At 51.6% G+C, this 20,000-nt stretch overlaps 1 protein-coding gene across 4 annotated transcripts in view; it reads right to left on the bottom strand.

Annotated features, from left to right (window-relative positions):
* Window positions 1–20,000, bottom strand: part of LOC138853953 (uncharacterized) — an 87,655-nt gene that overhangs the window by 63,263 nt on the left and 4,392 nt on the right. For all 4 annotated transcript variants that reach the window (XR_011393136.1, XM_070093950.1, XM_070093952.1 and 1 more), the window contains exon 2: window positions 1–142. This exon is cut by the window's left edge. The gene's annotated coding sequence lies outside the window, so the exon portion shown is untranslated. The remainder of the gene's footprint in view (window positions 143–20,000) is intronic.

The raw sequence follows: 20,000 nt of genomic DNA, 5'->3' as shown, positions 1-20,000 counted from the left end.
GGTCACCAGTACTGATACCGTCCAGTGCCAAAACCGTTCAGTACTGACACTGTCCATTACCGTCAACGAGCAGGACCGACACCGTTCAGTACCGACACTAATACTGACACCATCCAGTACTACTCAACGGTCAGCACTGTACCTGCAACACACAAGAAAGCATTAGTTGATCAATGTGCAAAAAAGTAAACAATATACTACTATTTTAATATAGTAACCTTACAAGGCGCACTTGATATAATGTACCACCAGATTCAAACACAAAAGTGTAGTAAACACTGATCAGAAGAGGAGCTGAACCCACTTATAGACAACATAACACCAACTGAAATGAATGGATTCAAGTGTAAGCAGCAGCTTGTATACAATGGCAGACACTTGATCAGACTCAGGAGCAACAAGTCATGTGCTAACACTAATGTTATAGAAAACTGTTGAACTGTCATCTAACTCACATTGTGCTCAGCATCTCCTTGAGTTTAATGTCTTCTTGTTTATCCTACGTATTATTTGTTGTAGTTTATGTAAGGGATGTTAAATACACTTCATCAACAGTGCTACATTTAATCCACTCATACAACAATTACTTGCTTTAAGGTAATAAAATACAATTGTAATACGAACAGAAACTTCATTTTCTGATGCTCATGCAATGTTTTAGTGGGTTCGTTATGCTATATCACCAGATGGTATATATCATATATGTAATGGAAGCTTGCTTAAAGTTTTACACTCTGGCAGGATTTCTGGGCTTTTTTTCCGTTTTATTATCAAGTGGCGGATAAGTTCACATTTATCTTTACTTTCCAGTGTGGAATAACTCAATAATTTCAGAAGCCGGGTGTAAGTCCGGACCTCGGGAGTGTATATCTCGGGAACATCAGCACACACACAATACCGTATGTGTGTATACACTATACGCACAAATATACATATGACAGTAAGTATTTTCGTCAGTCAGAAACAAGAGAAATAAATAATATTGAGAGTAATTTAAAGAATGAATAACGTGACTTCCAACAAAGAGGCAATGTGACAAGTGTCACCTAGGTGGTACTGAGAGACACTAGTGTGTCACACGTCACCTAGATGGTACTGAGAGACACTAGTGTATCACACGTCACCTAGATGGTACTGAGACACACTAGTGTGTCACACGTCACCTAGATGGTACTGAGACACACTAGTGTATCACACGTCACCTAGATGGTACTGAGACACACTAGTGTATCACACGTCACCTAGATGGTACTGAGACACACTAGTGTGTCACACGTCACCTAGATGGTACTGAGACACACTAGTGTATCACACGTCACCTAGATGGTACTGAGACACACTAGTGTATCACACGTCACCTAGATGGTACTGAGACACACTAGTGTATCACACGTCACCTAGATGGTACTGAGACACACTAGTGTATCACACGTCACCTAGATGGTACTGAGACACACTAGTGTATCACACGTCACCTAGATGGTACTGAGACACACTAGTGTGTCACACGTCACCTAGATGGTACTGAGACACACTAGTGTATCACACGTCACCTAGATGGTACTGAGACACACTAGTGTATCACACGTCACCTAGATGGTACTGAGACACACTAGTGTATCACACGTCACCTAGATGGTACTGAGACACACTAGTGTGTCACACGTCACCTAGATGGTACTGAGACACACTAGTGTGTCACACGTCACCTAGATGGTACTGAGAGACACTAGTGTGTCACACGTCACCTAGATGGTACTGAGACACACTAGTGTGTCACACGTCACCTAGATGGTACTGAGAGACACTAGTGTGTCACACGTCACCTAGATGGTACTGAGAGACACTAGTGTGTCACACGTCACGTAGATGGTACTGAGACACACTAGTGTGTCACACGTCACCTAGATGGTACTGAGAGACACTAGTGTGTCACACGTCACCTAGATGGTACTGAGAGACACTAGTGTGTCACACGTCACGTAGATGGTACTGAGACACACTAGTGTGTCACACGTCACCTAGATGGTACTGAGAGACACTAGTGTGTCACACGTCACCTAGATGGTACTGAGAGACACTAGTGTGTCACACGTCACGTAGATGGTACTGAGACACACTAGTGTGTCACACGTCACCTAGATGGTACTGAGAGACACTAGTGTGTCACACGTCACCTAGATGGTACTGAGAGACACTAGTGTGTCACACGTCACGTAGATGGTACTGAGACACACTAGTGTGTCACACGTCACCTAGATGGTACTGAGAGACACTAGTGTGTCACACGTCACCTAGATGGTACTGAGACACACTAGTGTGTCACACGTCACCTAGATGGTACTGAGACACACTAGTGTGTCACACGTCACCTAGATGGTACTGAGAGACACTAGTGTGTCACACGTCACCTAGATGGTACTGAGACACACTAGTGTGTCACACGTCACCTAGATGGTACTGAGACACACTAGTGTGTCACACGTCACCTAGATGGTACTGAGACACACTAGTGTGTCACACGTCACCTAGATGGTACTGAGACACACTAGTGTGTCACACGTCACCTAGATGGTACTGAGACACACTAGTGTGTCACACGTCACCTAGATGGCACTAAGACACACTGATGTATCATCTAGATGCTAAAAAGCACCAGTGTCACAGTGTGTCGTCACCTAGGTGGCACTAGTGTCATCTCCTAGATGACACTGATACACTAGCGTGTCAGGTGTCACCTAGATGGCACTAAGAAGCACTAGTGTATCGTCACCTAAGTAGCACTGAGAGGCACTGGTATGCTGTCACCTGGATGGCATTGATAGGCACTGGTGTTAAGTGTTACCTAGGTCACACTGAGGTACTGGCATAAAATGTCACAAATGGCACTGAGTCACAGATGTCACTGATACACTAGTGTGTCAGACGTTACCTAGATGGCACTGATACACTAGTGTGTCAGATGTCACCTAGATGGCACTGATACACTAGTGTGTCAGATGTCACCTAGATGGCACTGATACACTAGTGTGTGTCAGATGGCACTGACATCCTAAATGAAGGAGGGGGAGGCAGGAGAGGTGCTAGTACACGTTTGCCAGTCTTGATCATTTTACCCAGCGATCAATAAAGACTGTGACTCACCCCTCTCTCTCTCTCTCTCTCTCTCTCTCTCTCTCTCTCTCTCTCTCTCTCTCTCTTTCTCTCTCTCTCTCAGTTTTCCCTATTTCCTAGCATAATTCCTGTCCTAATGTTGTGTTAAGTTAGATTAGGTCTTCCCTATTCGTCAGTCTCTCACACAAATACTCTAGGTCGTGTGGTACACACAGTGGGTCGTGGGGTACACACAGTGGGTCGTGGGGTACACACAGTGGGTCGTGGGGTACACACAGTGGGTCGTGGGGTACACACAGTGGGTCCTGGGGTACACACAGTGGGTCCTGGGGTGTACACAGTGGGTCGTGGGGTACACACAGTGGGTCGTAGGGTACACACAGTGGGTCGTGGGGTACACACAGTGGGTCGTGGGGTACACACAGTGGGTCGTGGGATACACAGTGGGTCGTGGGGTACACACAGTGGGTCCTGGGGTGTACACAGTGGGTCGTGGGGTACACACAGTGGGTCGTAGGGTACACACAGTGGGTCGTGGGGTACACACAGTGGGTCGTGGGGTACACACAGTGGGTCGTGGGATACACAGTGGATCGTGGGGTACACACAGTGGGTCGTGGGGTACACACAGTGGGTCGTGGGGTACACACAGTGGGTCGTGGGGTACACACAGTGGGTCGTGGGGTACACACAGTGGGTCGTGGGGTACACAATGGGTCGTGGGGTACACACAGTGTGTCGTGGGGTACACACAGTGGGTCGTGGGGTACACAGTGGGTCGTGGGGTACACAGTGGGTCGTGGGGTACACACAGCGGGTCGTGGGGTACACACAGTGGGTCCTGGGGTACACACAGTGGGTCCTGGGGTACACACAGTGGGTCCTGGGGTACACACAGTGGGTCCTGGGGTACACACAGGGGGTCGTGGGGGTACACAGCGGGTCGTGGGGTACACACAGTGGGTCGTGGGGTACACACAGTGGGTCCTGAGGTACACACAGTGGGTCGTGGGGTACACACAGTGGTTCCTGGGGTACACACAGTGGGTCGTGGGGTACACACAGTGGGTCGTGGGGTACACACAGTGGGTCGTGGGGTACACACAGTGGGTCGTGGGGTACACACAGTGGGTCGTGGGGTACACACAGTGGGTCCTGGGGTACACACAGTGGGTCGTGGGGTGCACACAGTGGGTCGTGGGGTACATACAGTGGGTCGTGGGGTACACAGTGGGTCGTGGGGTACACAGTGGGTCGTGGGGTACACACAGTGGGTCGTGGGGTACACACACTGGGTCGTGGGGTACACACAGTGGGTCGTGGGGTACACACAGTGGGTCGTGGGGTACACACAGTGGGTCCTGGGGTACACACAGTGGGTCCTGGGGTACACACAGTGGGTCCTGGGGTACACACAGTGGGTCCTGGGGTACACAGTGGGTCCTGGGGTACACAGTGGGTCGTGGGGTACACACAGTGGGTCGTGGGGTACACACAGTGGGTCGTGGGGTACACACAGTGGGTCGTGGGGTACACACAGTGGGTCGTGGGGTACACACAGTGGGTCGTGGGGTACACACAGTGGGTCGTGGGGTACACACAGTGGGTCCTGGGGTACACACAGTGGGTCCTGGGGTACACACAGTGGGTCCTGGGGTACACACAGTGGGTCCTGGGGTACACACAGTGGGTCGTGGGGTACACACAGTGGGTCGTGGGGTACACACAGTGGGTCCTGGGGTACACACAGTGGGTCCTGGGGTACACACAGTGGGTCCTGGGGTACACACAGTGGGTCGTGTGGTACACACAGTGGGTCGTGGGGTACACACAGTGGGTCCTGGGGTACACACAGTGGGTCCTGGGGTACACACAGTGGGTCCTGGGGTACACACAGTGGGTCCTGGGGTACACACAGTGGGTCGTGGGGTACACACAGTGGGTCCTGGACTGGTCAACACATATCGCCTCACTATACACCCAGAGGTCTGTCAACATACCTGATAAATTCGGTCATTTACCTCACTCCCTGTGTGGGAGGGAAAGGGAGAGAGGGAGGGAGAGAGGGAGGGGGAGGGAGAGAGAGAGAGAGAGAGAGAGAGAGAGAGAGAGAGAGAGAGAGAGAGAGAGAGAGAGAGAGAGAGAGAGAGAGAGAGAGAGAGAGAGAGAGAGAGAGAGAGAGAGAGAGAGAGAGAGAGAGAGAGAGAGAGAGAGAGAGAGAGAGCCATCATAAGGTCTAGTTACTTGGATCCATCTCTAACTTGCGTATCACCACACATCAACACTCACTTGTTTACGTTTCTCCCTTTACAAGCAATGCCAAATAATCAGTGCTCTGTTTATGCACATACATCAAATATATATTAAAGTAAAAATCCAATAATCCTACGGTAAAAATTTTGAAAAATAATAAATGGAAAAAAAAAAAAAGGTGTATAAGACACTTTTTCCCCCCCCCCTGCCGCAGTTGAGGTGCCGGCCGCGTGAGTGCCAGACGCAAGAGCACATCAATAAACGTCATTCAAAGTCACTCAAGGGAGGTGTCCTTGATGCTGGTGAAGGTCTCTTGATCCAAGGAACTGGAGCTATCCTCCCTTACCTTGGTTCAAATCTGGTTACCTCATATTTCCAAGAGCTGTATGACCTTAATGCTTCTCCCGTGACTATTATAATACTCCACTTTATTCAGACTGGCTCTCTCCTGGCCACCTGCCTCTCTCCTGGCCACCTGCCTCTCTTCTGGTCATCTGCCTCTCTCTCCTGGCCACCTGCCTCTCTCCTGGCCACCTGCCTCTCTCCTGGCCACCTGCCCCTCTCTCCTGGCCACCTGCCTCTCTCTCCTGGCCACCTGCCTCTCTCCTGGCCACCTGCCTCTCTCTCCTGGCCACCTGCCTCTCTCTCCTGGCCACCTGCCTCTCTCTCCTGGCCACCTGCCTCTCTCTCCTGGCCACCTGCCTCTCTCTCCTGGCCACCTGCCTCTCTCTCCTGGCCACCTGCCCCTCTCTCCTGGCCACCTGCCTCTCTCTCCTGGCCACCTGCCCCTCTCTCCTGGCCACCTGCCTCTCTCTCCTGGCCACCTGCCTCTCTCTCCTGGCCACCTGCCTCTCTCTCCTGGCCACCTGCCTCTCTCTCCTGGCCACCTGCCTCTCTCTCCTGGCCACCTGCCTCTCCTGGCCACCTGCCTCTCCTGGCCACCTGCCTCTCTCTCCTGGCCACCTGCCTCTCTCTCCTGGCCACCTGCCTCTCTCTCCTGGCCACCTGCCTCTCTCTCCTGGCCACCTGCCTCTCTCTCCTGGCCACCTGCCTCTCTCTCCTGGCCACCTGCCTCTCTCTCCTGGCCACCTGCCTCTCTCTCCTGGCCACCTGCCTCTCTCTCCTGGCCACCTGCCTCTCTCTCCTGGCCACCTGCCTCTCTCTCCTGGCCACCTGCCTCTCTCCTGGCCACCTGCCTCTCTCTCCTGGCCACCTGCCTCTCTCTCCTGGCCACCTGCCTCTCTCTCCTGGCCACCTGCCTCTCTCTCCTGGCCACCTGCCTCTCTCTCCTGGCCACCTGCCTCTCTCTCCTGGCCACCTGCCTCTCTCTCCTGGCCACCTGCCTCTTTCCTGCCCACCTACCTCTCTCTCCTGGCCACCTGCCTCTCCCTCCTGGCCACCTGCCTCTCTCTCCTGGCCACCTGCCTCTCTCTCCTGGCCACCTGCATCTCTCTCCTGGCCACCTGCCTCTCTCTCCTGGCCACCTGCCTCTCTCCTGGCCACCTGCCTCTCTCTCCTGGCCACCTGCCTCTCTCTCCTGGCCACCTGCCTCTCTCTCCTGGCCACCTGCCTCTCTCTCCTGGCCACCTGCCTCTCTCTCCTGGCCACCTGCCTCTCTCTCCTGGCCACCTGCCTCTCTCTCCTGGCCACCTGCCTCTCTCTCCTGGCCACCTGCCTCTCTCTCCTGGCCACCTGCCTCTCTCTCCTGGCCACCTGCCTCTCTCTCCTGGCCACCTGCATCTCTCTCCTGGCCACCTGCCTCTCTCTCCTGGCCACCTGCCTCTCTCCTGACCACCTGCCTCTCTCTCCTGGCCACCTGCCTCTCTCTCCTGGCCACCTGCCTCTCTCTCCTGGCCACCTGCCTCTCTCTCCTGGCCACCTGCCTCTCTCTCCTGGCCACCTGCCTCTCTCTCCTGGCCACCTGCCTCTCTCTCCTGGCCACCTGCCTCTCTCTCCTGGCCACCTGCCTCTCTCCTGGCCACCTGCCTCTCTCCTGCCCACCTACCTCTCTCTCCTGGCCACCTGCCTCTCCCTCCTGGCCACCTGCCTCTCTCTCCTGGCCACCTGCCTCTCTCTCCTGGTCACCTGCCTCTCTCTCCTGGCCACCTGCCTCTCTCTCCTGGCCACCTGCCTCTCTCTCCTGGCCACCTGCCTCTCTCTCCTGGCCACCTGCCTCTCTCTCCTGGCCACCTGCCTCTCTCCTGCCCACCTACCTCTCTCTCCTGGCCACCTGCCTCTCTCTCCTGGCCACCTGCCTCTCTCTCCTGGTCACCTGCCTCTCTCTCCTGGCCACCTGCCTCTCTCTCCTGGCCACCTGCATCTCTCTCCTGGCCTCCTGCCCACCTGCCTCTCTCCTGGCCACCTGCCTCTCTCTCCTGGCCACCTGCCTCTCTCTCCTGGCCACCTGCCTCTCTCTCCTGCCTCTCTCCTGCCACCTGCCTCTGTCCTGCCCACCTCCCTCTCTCTCCTGGCCACCTGCCTCTCCCTCCTGGCCACCTGCCTCTCTCTCCTGGCCACCTGCCTCTCTCTCCTGGCCACCTGCCTCTCTCTCCTGGCCACCTGCCTCTCTCTCCTGGCCACCTGCCTCTCTCCTGGCCACCTGCCTCTCTCTCCTGGCCACCTGCCTCTCTCTCCTGGCCACCTGCCTCTCTCTCCTGGCCACCTGCCTCTCTCTCCTGGCCACCTGCCTCTCTCTCCTGGCCACCTGCCTCTCTCTCCTGGCCACCTGCCTCTCTCTCCTGGCCACCTGCCTCTTTCCTGCCCACCTACCTCTCTCTCCTGGCCACCTGCCTCTCCCTCCTGGCCACCTGCCTCTCTCTCCTGGCCACCTGCCTCTCTCTCCTGGCCACCTGCATCTCTCTCCTGGCCACCTGCCTCTCTCTCCTGGCCACCTGCCTCTCTCTCCTGGCCACCTGCCTCTCTCTCCTGGCCACCTGCCTCTCTCTCCTGGCCACCTGCCTCTCTCTCCTGGCCACCTGCCTCTCTCTCCTGGCCACCTGCCTCTCTCTCCTGGCCACCTGCCTCTCTCTCCTGGCCACCTGCCTCTCTCTCCTGGCCACCTGCCTCTCTCTCCTGGCCACCTGCCTCTCTCTCCTGGCCACCTGCCTCTCTCTCCTGGCCACCTGCCTCTCTCTCCTGGCCACCTGCCTCTCTCTCCTGGCCACCTGCCTCTCTCTCCTGGCCACCTGCCTCTCTCTCCTGGCCACCTGCCTCTCTCTCCTGGCCACCTGCCTCTCTCTCCTGGCCACCTGCCTCTCCTGCCCACCTACCTCTCTCTCCTGGCCACCTGCCTCTCCCTCCTGGCCACCTGCCTCTCTCTCCTGGCCACCTGCCTCTCTCTCCTGGTCACCTGCCTCTCTCTCCTGGCCACCTGCCTCTCTCTCCTGGCCATCTGCATCTCTCTCCTGGCCTCCTGCCCACCTGCCTCTCTCCTGGCCACCTGCCTCTCTCTCCTGGCCACCTGCCTCTCTCTCCTGGCCACCTGCCTCTCTCTCCTGGCCACCTGCCTCTCTCCTGCCCACCTACCTCTCTCTCCTGGCCACCTGCCTCTCCCTCCTGGCCACCTGCCTCTCTCTCCTGGCCACCTGCCTCTCTCTCCTGGCCACCTGCCTCTCTCTCCTGGCCACCTGCCTCTCTCTCCTGGCCACCTGCCTCTCTCTCCTGGCCACCTGCCTCTCTCTCCTGGCCACCTGCCTCTCTCTCCTGGCCACCTGCCTCTCTCTCCTGGCCACCTGCCTCTCTCTCCTGGTCACCTGCCTCTCTCTTCTGGCCACCTGCCTCTCTCTTCTGGCCACCTGCCTCTCTCTTCTGGTTACCTGCCTCTCTCTCCTGGCCACCTGCCTCTCTTCTGTTCATCTGCCTCTCTCTCCTGGCCACCTGCCTCTCTCTCCTGGCCACCTGCCTCTCTCTCCTGGCCACCTGCCTCTCTCTCCTGGCCACCTGCCTCTCTCTCCTGGCCACCTGCCTCTCTCTCCTGGCCACCTGCCTCTCTCTCCTGGCCACCTGCCTCTCTCTCCTGGCCACCTGCCTCTCTCTCCTGGCCACCTGCCTCTCTCTCCTGGCCACCTGCCTCTCTCTCCTGGCCACCTGCCTCTCTCTCCTGGCCACCTGCCTCTCTCTCCTGGCCACCTGCCTCTCTCTCCTGGCCACCTGCCTCTTTCCTGCCCACCTGCCTCTCTCTCCTGGCCACCTGCCTCTCCCTCCTGGCCACCTGCCTCTCTCTCCTGGCCACCTGCCTCTCTCTCCTGGCCACCTGCCTCTCTCTCCTGGCCACCTGCCTCTCTCCTGGCCACCTGCCTCTCTCTCCTGGCCACCTGCCTCTCTCTCCTGGCCACCTGCCTCTCTCTCCTGGCCACCTGCCTCTCTCTCCTGGCCACCTGCCTCTCTCTCCTGGCCACCTGCCTCTCTCTCCTGGCCACCTGCCTCTCTCTCCTGGCCACCTGCCTCTCTCTCCTGGCCACCTGCCTCTCTCTCCTGGCCACCTGCCTCTCTCTCCTGGCCACCTGCCTCTCTCTCCTGGCCACCTGCCTCTCTCTCCTGGCCACCTGCCTCTCTCTCCTGGCCACCTGCCTCTCTCTCCTGGCCACCTGCCTCTCTCTCCTGGCCACCTGCCTCTCTCTCCTGGCCACCTGCCTCTCTCTCCTGGCCACCTGCCTCTCTCTCCTGGCCACCTGCCTCTCTCTCCTGGCCACCTGCCTCTCTCTCCTGGCCACCTGCCTCTCTCTCCTGGCCACCTGCCTCTCTCTCCTGGCCACCTGCCTCTCTCTCCTGGCCACCTGCCTCTCTCTCCTGGCCACCTGCCTCTCTCTCCTGGCCACCTGCCTCTCTCTCCTGGCCACCTGCCTCTCTCTCCTGGCCACCTGCCTCTCTCCTGCCCACCTACCTCTCTCTCCTGGCCACCTGCCTCTCCCTCCTGGCCACCTGCCTCTCTCTCCTGGCCACCTGCCTCTCTCTCCGGGACACCTGCCTCTCGCTCCTGGCCACCTGCCTCTCTCTCCTGGCCACCTGCATCTCTCTCCTGGCCTCCTGCCCACCTGCCTCTCTCCTGGCCACCTGCCTCTCTCTCCTGGCCACCTGCCTCTCTCTCCTGGCCACCTGCCTCTCTCTCCTGGCCACCTGCCTCTCTCCTGCCCACCTACCTCTCTCTCCTGGCCACCTGCCTCTCCCTCCTGGCCACCTGCCTCTCTCTCCTGGCCACCTGCCTCTCTCTCCTGGCCACCTGCCTCTCTCTCCTGGCCACCTGCCTCTCTCTCCTGGCCACCTGCCTCTCTCTCCTGGCCACCTGCCTCTCTCTCCTGGCCACCTGCCTCTCTCTCCTGGCCACCTGCCTCTCTCTTCTGGTCACCTGCCTCTCTCTTCTGGCCACCTGCCTCTCTCTTCTGGCCACCTGCCTCTCTCTTCTGGTTACCTGCCTCTCTCTCCTGGCCACCTGCCTCTCTTCTGTTCATCTGCCTCTCTCTTCTGGCCACCTACCTCTCTTCTGGTTACCTACCTCTCTCTCCTGGTCACCTGCCTCTCTCCTGGCCACCTGCCTCTCTCCTGGCCACCTGCCTCTCTCCTGGTCACCTGCCTCTCTCTCCTGGCCACCTGCCTCTCTCCTGGCCACCTGCCTCTCTCCTGGCCACTTGCCTCTCTCCTGGTCACCTGCCTCTCTCCTGGCCACCTGCTTCTCTCTTCTGGCCACCTGCCTCTCTCTCCTGGCCACCTGCCTCTCTCTCCTGGCCACCTGCCTCTCTCTCCTGGCCACCTGCCTCTCTCTTCTGGCCACCTGCCTCTCTCTCCTGGTCACCTGCCTCTCCCTCCTGGCCACCTGCCTCTCCCTCCTGGCCACCTGCCTCTCCCTCCTGGCCACCTGCCTCTCCCTCCTGGCCACCTGCCTCTCTTCTGGCCACCTGCCTCTCTCTTCTGGTTACCTGCCTCTCCCTCCTGGCCACCTGCCTCTCCCTCCTGGCCACCTGCCTCTCTCTCCTGGTCACCTGCCTCTCTCTCCTGGTCACCTGCCTCTCTCTCCTGGTCACCTGCCTCTCTCCTGGTCACCTGCCTCTCTCTCCTGGTCACCTGCCTCTCTCTCCTGGTCACCTGCCTCTCTCTCCTGGTCACCTGCCTCTCCCTCCTGGCCACCTGCCTCTCTCTCCTGGTCACCTGCCTCTCTCTCCTGGCCACCTGCCTCTCTTCTGGTCATCTGCCTCTCTCTTCTGGCCACCTACCTCTCTCTTCTGGTTACCTGCCTCTCTCTCCTGGTCACCTGCCTCTCCTGCCACCTACCTCTCTCTTCTGGTTACCTACCTCTCTCTTCTGGTTACCTGCCTCTCTCTCCTGGTCACCTGCCTCTCCTGCCACCTGCCTCTCTCTTCTGGTTACCTGCCTCTCTCTCCTGGTCACCTGCCTCTCTCTCCTGCCACCTGCCTCTCTCTCCTGGTCACCTGCCTCTCTTCTGGTCATCTGCCTCTCTCTTCTGGCCACCTACCTCTCTCTTCTGGTTACCTGCCTCTCTCCTGGTCACCTGCCTCTCCTGCCACCTGCCTCTCTTCTGGTCATCTGCCTCTCTCTTCTGGCCACCTACCTCTCTCTTCTGGTTACCTGCCTCTCCTGCCACCTGCCTCTCTCTTCTGGTTACCTGCCTCTCTCTTCTGGCCACCTACCTCTCTCTTCTGGTTACCTGCCTCTCTCTTCTGGTCACCTGCCTCTCCTGCCACCTGCCTTTCTTCTGGTCATCTGCCTCTCTCTTCTGGCCACCTGCCTCTCCTGCCACCTGCCTCTCTGTTCTGGTTACCTGCCTCTCTTCTGGCCACCTACCTCTCTTCTGGTTACCTGCCTCTCTCTCCTGGTCACCTGCCTCTCTCTCCTGGTCACCTGCCTCTCCTGCCACCTGCCTCTCTTCTGGTCATCTGCCTCTCTCTTCTGGCCACCTGCCTCTCCTGCCACCTGCCTCTCTCTTCTGGTTACCTGCCTCTCTCTCCTGGCCACCTGCCTCTCCTGCCACCTGCCTCTCTCTCTCTCTCTCTCTCCTGGCTACCTTCCTCTCATATTTATATCGTGCAAGTTTACAAGACAGCATCCAGACATGTACCATCTTTTGCTTGAAAAATTGCCGATAGTGATTTCCATTTGTGGTTGTACTGCATTAGTAATCATCGGGAAGCGCTAAAACCACACGAGTCATACAACTCCTGGGGAATAGTATGCAGGACATTAGTTTAGGCTAAGGTGCTGCTCCCAGGAGTCGTTCCACTAATCAATCAACAACTATCTGGTTGGTTGATTAGAAGAATGGATTTGAAAGACAACTGCATTTCCTGCAATCCTATTTCAAAGCTATTTTTTAATATTTGATCAACGCCGTTTATTCTGCAGCTTAAATTTTATCCTCCGATTCTTTGTATCGGGTTCTCCTCTCAACTTTCCCCTGACTGACGTGAATCATCATTGTGGTATTTACGTTGAAACTGCGAAATATCAGGCTACTATGTATGTATACAGAGACAAAGACAAAGATTTATTTCTACATGATTCAATGTTTGTGTAGAAATGGGTAACATTTGGTTGCACATACAGGAAGCCCATGCTTACTGGTGTCTCTGTGACTTTGTTTTTAATAAAATTAGGTAAAACAATGTGTGGCTCCTCTGATCTGTACATTTTACAAAACACCGATCACAACCACCAACCGTTTAGGTTGGTGGTTTCTGGAATGAAAAAAGTAATGAAATGTGGCTTGGTGAGGATGGAATTACAATGCACATTCGTGAGTCTTTGTCCTGGCTAATTCCCAGATGAAATCTTTCTCTTTCCTTGTCTACCACCCAGAGTATTCTATGTCACAAAGAGAGACGTGTAGTTGCTGACGTCTTTCCTCGTAACTCAAGCCTCGTAACTCTTCAGTCAACCCACAGGGAGACAGAAATTCATATCTTTAACTGAGGGCTCCATAATGACGATGCGCACTCAAGTATTGGTCCCACATGTGGTGAAGTGTGTCTTAAAGGGAATCTGTTTAGATTTCTGAAGGTCATCATTATATCCGAGTCAAGTAAATGCTGCCGATGTGAGGGTCGTGTGCACCTTAGGGAACATATCTGGTATAATGCTCTCAGGTGTTTACAGCTGATGTAATGTCTGTGCTTACTGTCTGATGGTGTGCTATTCGATCGCTTCTCCCAGGTGGTGTGCTCTGTCTGGTCGCCTTTCCCAGGTGATGTGCTTGGTCGCCTCTCCCAGGTGGTGTGCTCTGTTTGGTCCCCTCAGGTCATGTGCTCTATCTGGTCGCCTCTCTCAGGTCATGCGCTTCTTTTGATTATAATAATAATCAGGTCATGTGCTCTGTCTGGTCGCTTCCCGAGGTGGTGTGCTGTCTGCTTGCTTCCCCAGGTGGTGTGCTGTCTGCTTGCTTCCCCAGGTGGTGTGCTGTCTGGTCTCCTACCCAGGTGATGTACTGTCTGGTCGCTTCTCCCAGGTGGTGTGCTGTCTTGTCGCTTCCCGAGGTGGTGTGCTGTCTGCTTGCTTCCCCAGGTGGTGTGCTGTCTGCTTGCTTCCCGAGGTGGTGTGCTGTCTGCTTGCTTCCCCAGGTGGTGTGCTGTCTGCTTGCTTCCCCAGGTGGTGTGCTGTCTGCTTGCTTCCCCAGGTGGTGTGCTGTCTGGTCTCCTACCCAGGTGATGTACTGTCTGGTCGCTTCCCCAGGTGGTGTGTTGCCTTGTCGCTTCCCCAGGTGGTGTGTTGCCTTGTCGCTTCCCCAGGTGGTGTGTTGCCTTGTCGCTTCCCCAGGTGGTGTGCTGTCTTGTCGCTTCCCCAGGTGGTGTGCTGTCTGGTCGCCTCCCCCGGGCGACCAGACAGCAAGTGTATGATAGAGAGGTGCACCGCCTCTCTCCATCATACAATTTCATTACATCTCCTTTGGTCACATTTAACTCTATTAACCTCATGTTCAATCCAATAATCCGTTCAGGTCTTTGTGCAGTTCCTGCTGTCCTCGTCTACATTATGTTCACATCATTCACAAACATAAATACGCAGAAGTCAACCAACATTAGCAGAAGTTAATACATATACGATAAACAGTGTGGGGCCTAGAACTAATCCTTGGGTGATTCCACATGTTACACTCGCCCATCCAGGAACTGTACTGAGCCTTGTACTGATCTCTGGTAAACTAACTGTACTCGCTACATATCCAGTATCTCTCTCTCTCTCTCACACACACACACACACACACACACACACACATTTTATTATATATATATATATATATATATATATATATATATATATATATATATATATATATATATATATATATATATATATGCCTTGGCAGCATAGTTTCTAAAGTGTTTCTTTGAAACTACGTATCAGTATGTAAATTAATGCAATAAATCCAAATATACAATACATTTTTGCTGCGAATTTACGCCTTTATGCAAATATATTCAATAAAGTGTCAGGGGCGAGTGTGCCAGGAGGATTTATAATAATACTAAATATATACATGACTAGGCTGGTGTTTCACTGGCCAGACGTCACCAGGTAATAATGGCAGGGCCACTGAACCCTATTTGCATATATATGGTACCATAGTGTCACAGGTCAGCATAATTACATAGCTAATGTAACATTAGAATGTAAATGTGACATTCTCGCAGTGCTAGGTCTCACCTGGGTATATATTCACCTTGACCATTATTACTGTACATGCTGTGCACTATTATCGTTATTATTATTATTATTATTATATTCATGGGGAAGCGCTATATACGTAGAGGTCATAAAGCGTCTGAGAGGTGGAAGGTAATTTTATCTACAGAATGAAGTACAATTCATCATCATTATCGGGTCTTCCTTCAACAGTTGCAGCAGACAAGATGACATATGGGTAGTTATCAAACTATAAATGGTTAGTTAGTAAACTATGAAAAAGCAGAGTTTTAAAATCCGAATTTGTGTCCCTGGTCTGTTAGGTTAAGCAGCGCCTTGACACACTACCTGAGCCTACATTTACTGCTCGGAGAATTTTAAGAAAATCTGTCAGACTATCACCACCTTTTAGCATATATTTCAAGGAAAATAATACTAACTACAGTTAAAAAGAAAGAAAGAGGCAGGCGTAGGTTAGACGTCTCGAGTGCCTGGTAATAGGCCTACTCTAGGAGGTAGGCACTGGTGTTGAATATAGAACTTTGAAGTCCCTGATACAATAAACAAGAGTAATGTGAATATCATATCACAGTGCATAACTCCCTCTCCCGCCATGAAAATTACAATTGTATCATATATTTTTTTACGTTCTGTATATATGTAATATATATATATATATATATATATACACACACACACACACGACTCAGAAAAAAAGGTAAATTAGTTTAAAATTTAGTGTTTTGTTGCAAACTATGCTGAAAAAGACGACAGCACCGCCAATTAAAATTTATAAATGCTGCATAATAAGGTTGTACCTTGAATAGTTCCATAGAGCTAGTACCTCATTATAATGACCCATACATCCTGCCTGAAGGTCATGTGTCATAAACACTGATTATAATAGCGTGAGTGATGGTTCACTCTGCCTGCTCTCACCCCACACCATCAAGGTGCCTTCATAATGACCGCCCTTCATCCCAGGGATTTGACCTGTTCTCCCCTAACCTGGATCAAGCCGATTGTTGCTTATTCAGCAAACGATGTATGACCCCTACGGGTTTAGCGATTCTCCCTAAATAATAATAATAATGCTCTCGGCCGAGGCCCTGTCATCTACAGTAACCTGCCGCACAGCTTCGTGTATCACGCTTCTAATATATTACAGTTCACTCATCCCGAGTCCCTCTCATCCCGAGTCCCTCTCATCCCGAGTCCCTCTCATCCCGAGTCCCTCTCATCCCGAGTCCCTCTCATCCTAATTATTAAGTATTCATGTAAACACTAAACCCGAAATGCTGACTCAGAGTTTATCATCGTGAGTAGCCTGCCATACAACTCTATGGATCTCTCTTGTAACATTACACTTACTTGTACCTCATGCTCACCTACCTCATGATTACCCTAACACATTATATGTCAGAATGAAATTTTCATGCATGCTGATACTCTCATGATGCTTTTTTTAATGAATTTGGGAGTTCTAGCGCTTAAAATCCCTACCAAAGTAAACACAGAAAGGTGGAGGGAGATTATATTAACCTAGTCTTCAGGATTATACACTGGTTCCAGTTCTTTATTCTGGTATCATGATATCCTCCATAAACAATTACAGTTAAACTATTAATTTTGCCCCAAAATTTACGTAAAATGAGCATTTGGTGCTGAAATGGCAAATTTTCGAGGACACAAAACAGTTATGTATCCCTGAAGAGGTATTTTAGTTGCCTGAATGTTATTATTTTTCCTCTTCCTCCAACTTTTCGATATTATTTCGTTCATCATAGCTTCAGAATCCCTCATCCGATCGGATTCAAAATTTGAATCCTTGCACCCATCGCTAGCATCTTGTAATGGCTCTGATAACTTGCAAAACTCTCAGCGGCCTAGCTTGTAACCTTTTAAAAAGCTGTCTTTAACCCGACGACGGCGGTGGAGAGTGAAATTCAAGTGTATTATTATTATTACAAATAAAAAATAAGCGCTAAACCCACAAGGGTCACTCAAATGGGTAGGTGCAAGTTTGAGCATTCTGTGTGTAAGGCTTTTTAAAAGGTTTCAAGCTAGGCCGCTGAGAGTTTTGCAAATTCTGATTCCTGTTTAATCATGATCAAATATGCGTCTTCTACTTCTGAATGACATCAGTGTTTAACAGCTGATGCGTCTTACGACAAGGATGGTGGCCATTCAGACTAGCTTATCATGGGAAAGCGGTAAATCCGTAAGAATTATACAGCGCCTGTTGGGGGTGGGGGGTCAAAAGGCATTCAGGCTTAATTCAGGGAAATGGAGCACAGATCCAATTCCCTAGATCAAGAGCCTCTCACCAACATCAAGGAGGGGTCAGTTTAGCCTATGTGTGTGGGGGGGGAGGGCAAATTTGTCGATGCAATAAATATTTTTTTTTATCTTGGAATCGTTGGAATTCTCATCAAATTGGAATATCTTTAAAAAATGTAAAATATTTTATTTATTTCAAGATTATACAGAATTTTAAAACTAATGAAGCAAAAAAAATGAAAACTCGCATTTTTATACTGCAGAAAGAAAGTTGGGTTTTGTTTATGGTTTTTAAATTTCTTGAGTAAACCCTTAAATACTGCACGGCATGATGGCAGAGCCGGCCATCTGCTAAATATAGTTTCCTCATACCATCTAATGTTTTTGCTTATAACTACAGAACGCCTTAGCTAATCGCCTTCTGATCAGCTATTACTAGATGAAGGTTCGTTGAGCAACTGACATGCGCCTGGTGACAAAAGCTCTGGCTTCATACAGTGAGGGTCGGGGTTCGATTCCCGGCAAAGGGTTGTAAACATTAGGCGTGTTTCCTTAAACTGGTTGCTGGTTGTCTATGTTCACCCATCAGTAATAATGTGTACCCGGGTGTTAGTGGACTGGTGTGGGTGGCATCCTGGGTGTTAGTGGACTGGTGTGGGTGGCATCCTGGGTGTTAGTGGACTGGTGTGGGTCGCATCCTGGGACAAAACTGACCTAGTTTACACAAATAACCCGCGCATAAAAGAGAAGCTTACGACGACGTTTCGGTCCGACTTGGACCATTAACCTAGTTTGCCCGAAATGTTCAGCATAACAAGCGGCTTTCTTTATACCAGTATGTCATTGATGTTACCAAGGCCTGTATACCTTGTACATGTACTTGCATACCTTGTACGTACATGTTATATTATTATATTATTCCCAAAATTCGTATCCACCAGACTGTGTTAAAGATCTCCTTTTGATCGGGTTCACATTTTTAAGTATCACACAGTGATTAACTTACATTATTATTGGTTCCTGACTCGCATGTATACACAGGAATGTGGTCTAAGTCTGACCGTAACGTCGTCATAGGTTTCATTTTCTTATGTCTGGTTTATTTGTCTATTGTTCCATTCACGGTATTCCTTTTTGATCCTTAGAAGCCCCGCATATCAGTGGCGAAGCGTGGTGACGCCGACGTTACGAGGCAGTACTGGACGTTCCGAACCCGTACTGGACGTTCCGAACCCGTACTGGACGTTACGAACCCGTACTGGACGTTGCGAGCCCGTACTGGATGTTGCGAGCCCGTACTGGACGTTGCGAGCCCGTACTGGACGTTGCGAGCCCGTACTGGACGTTGCGAGCCCGTACTGGACGTTGCGAGCCCGTACTGGACGTTGCGAGCCCGTACTGGACGTTGCGAGCCCGTACTGGACGTTGCGAGCCCGTACTGGACGTTGCGAGCCCGTACTGGACGTTGCGAGCCCGTACTGGACGTTACAAACCCGTACTGGACGTTACGAACCCGTACTGGACGTTACGAACCCGTACTGGACGTTAATAGATTAGTCCGTTTCAGATCCCAAAAATACACTTGCAAAAGCACTTGCAAAAATACATTAAGAAGTCCGGCAAGACGTGTAATAATCATCTCTAACTTGTAGTATAGTTGTGACTTGTTCAAGTTAATAACTTAGTGGACATACCAGCCCTTGCGCTCTGCAGGAAGCAATGATTCACTCTTGCCTCAAAGGGGAACTACCTTTACCCCCTTCCTACATTAAAGGGTGGTTCCTAGTGCCCCCTTACCCATACCCCCTCCCCTTCACTTTCCCCCCAACACGCCTTCAACCCCCCCCCCTCTCCTCTCCTCCTTACTGTCGTTAAGTGTAATTTAAATTTAAAATACTGGCGCTTAATAATGGTCGATAACACCTTCACAAAATTATAAATTATTAATCGTCAATCAAGAAATATATAAATAGTAGTAGTAGTTGTAATAGTTGTTGCTATAATAGTTGTAGTAGTAATGGTTGTTGTAAGCTACACACAATTATGGAAAATAAGTACGCATTATATATATATGTTACAAAAACTAGAACTAATATTGACTGAAAATATAATAATATATCAACATGACATAAAAAACTCTATAAATATACATCAATGCGTAATATACACAAAAAAATATAATTTTTGGACCTTGTGGACGTTATACAACTGTAAGTAGACTTAATTCAAGGGGATGGTGTCTCCAAATCCTTGGAACAAGAACACCTTAGCAGCATCAAGGCGCCTCTCACCTCTTGATGGTATAATATTTTTAAATAGTGAAAAGGGTTCATTATGTGAGCTTAAGAATAATGAGTGACCTTAATTTGAGAGTTATAGGGTAATTATCGTCAGTCGTAAGTCTGGTCCGGCAAGTTTAATACATGTATGCTGGGGGTTCAGTCGTAAGTCTGGTCCGGTGAGTTTAATACATGTATGCTGGGGGGTCAGTCACGCTACAACTTTATATATTACTATTAATTATAAACATTAATTAAGACTCATTTACGCTGATGTGAGTTACTTAAGAGATACTTCCCCGGAGATGTTCTTAGTTACTTGGATAATTTACCAGCCTAGTACTAGTATTGTAGCCTAGTACTAGTGTAGCTGTTACGGTTCAAATCTTAATCTTTAGCCAGGTTAGTGCACTCCGTAACAACACACTTCATAGAATGAAAGGATAT

The sequence above is a fragment of the Cherax quadricarinatus genome, chromosome 44 (assembly GCF_038502225.1).
Source record: "Cherax quadricarinatus isolate ZL_2023a chromosome 44, ASM3850222v1, whole genome shotgun sequence".
Lineage (NCBI taxonomy): Eukaryota > Metazoa > Arthropoda > Malacostraca > Decapoda > Parastacidae > Cherax > Cherax quadricarinatus.
This window is presented reverse-complemented; position numbering and strand designations above follow the sequence as displayed.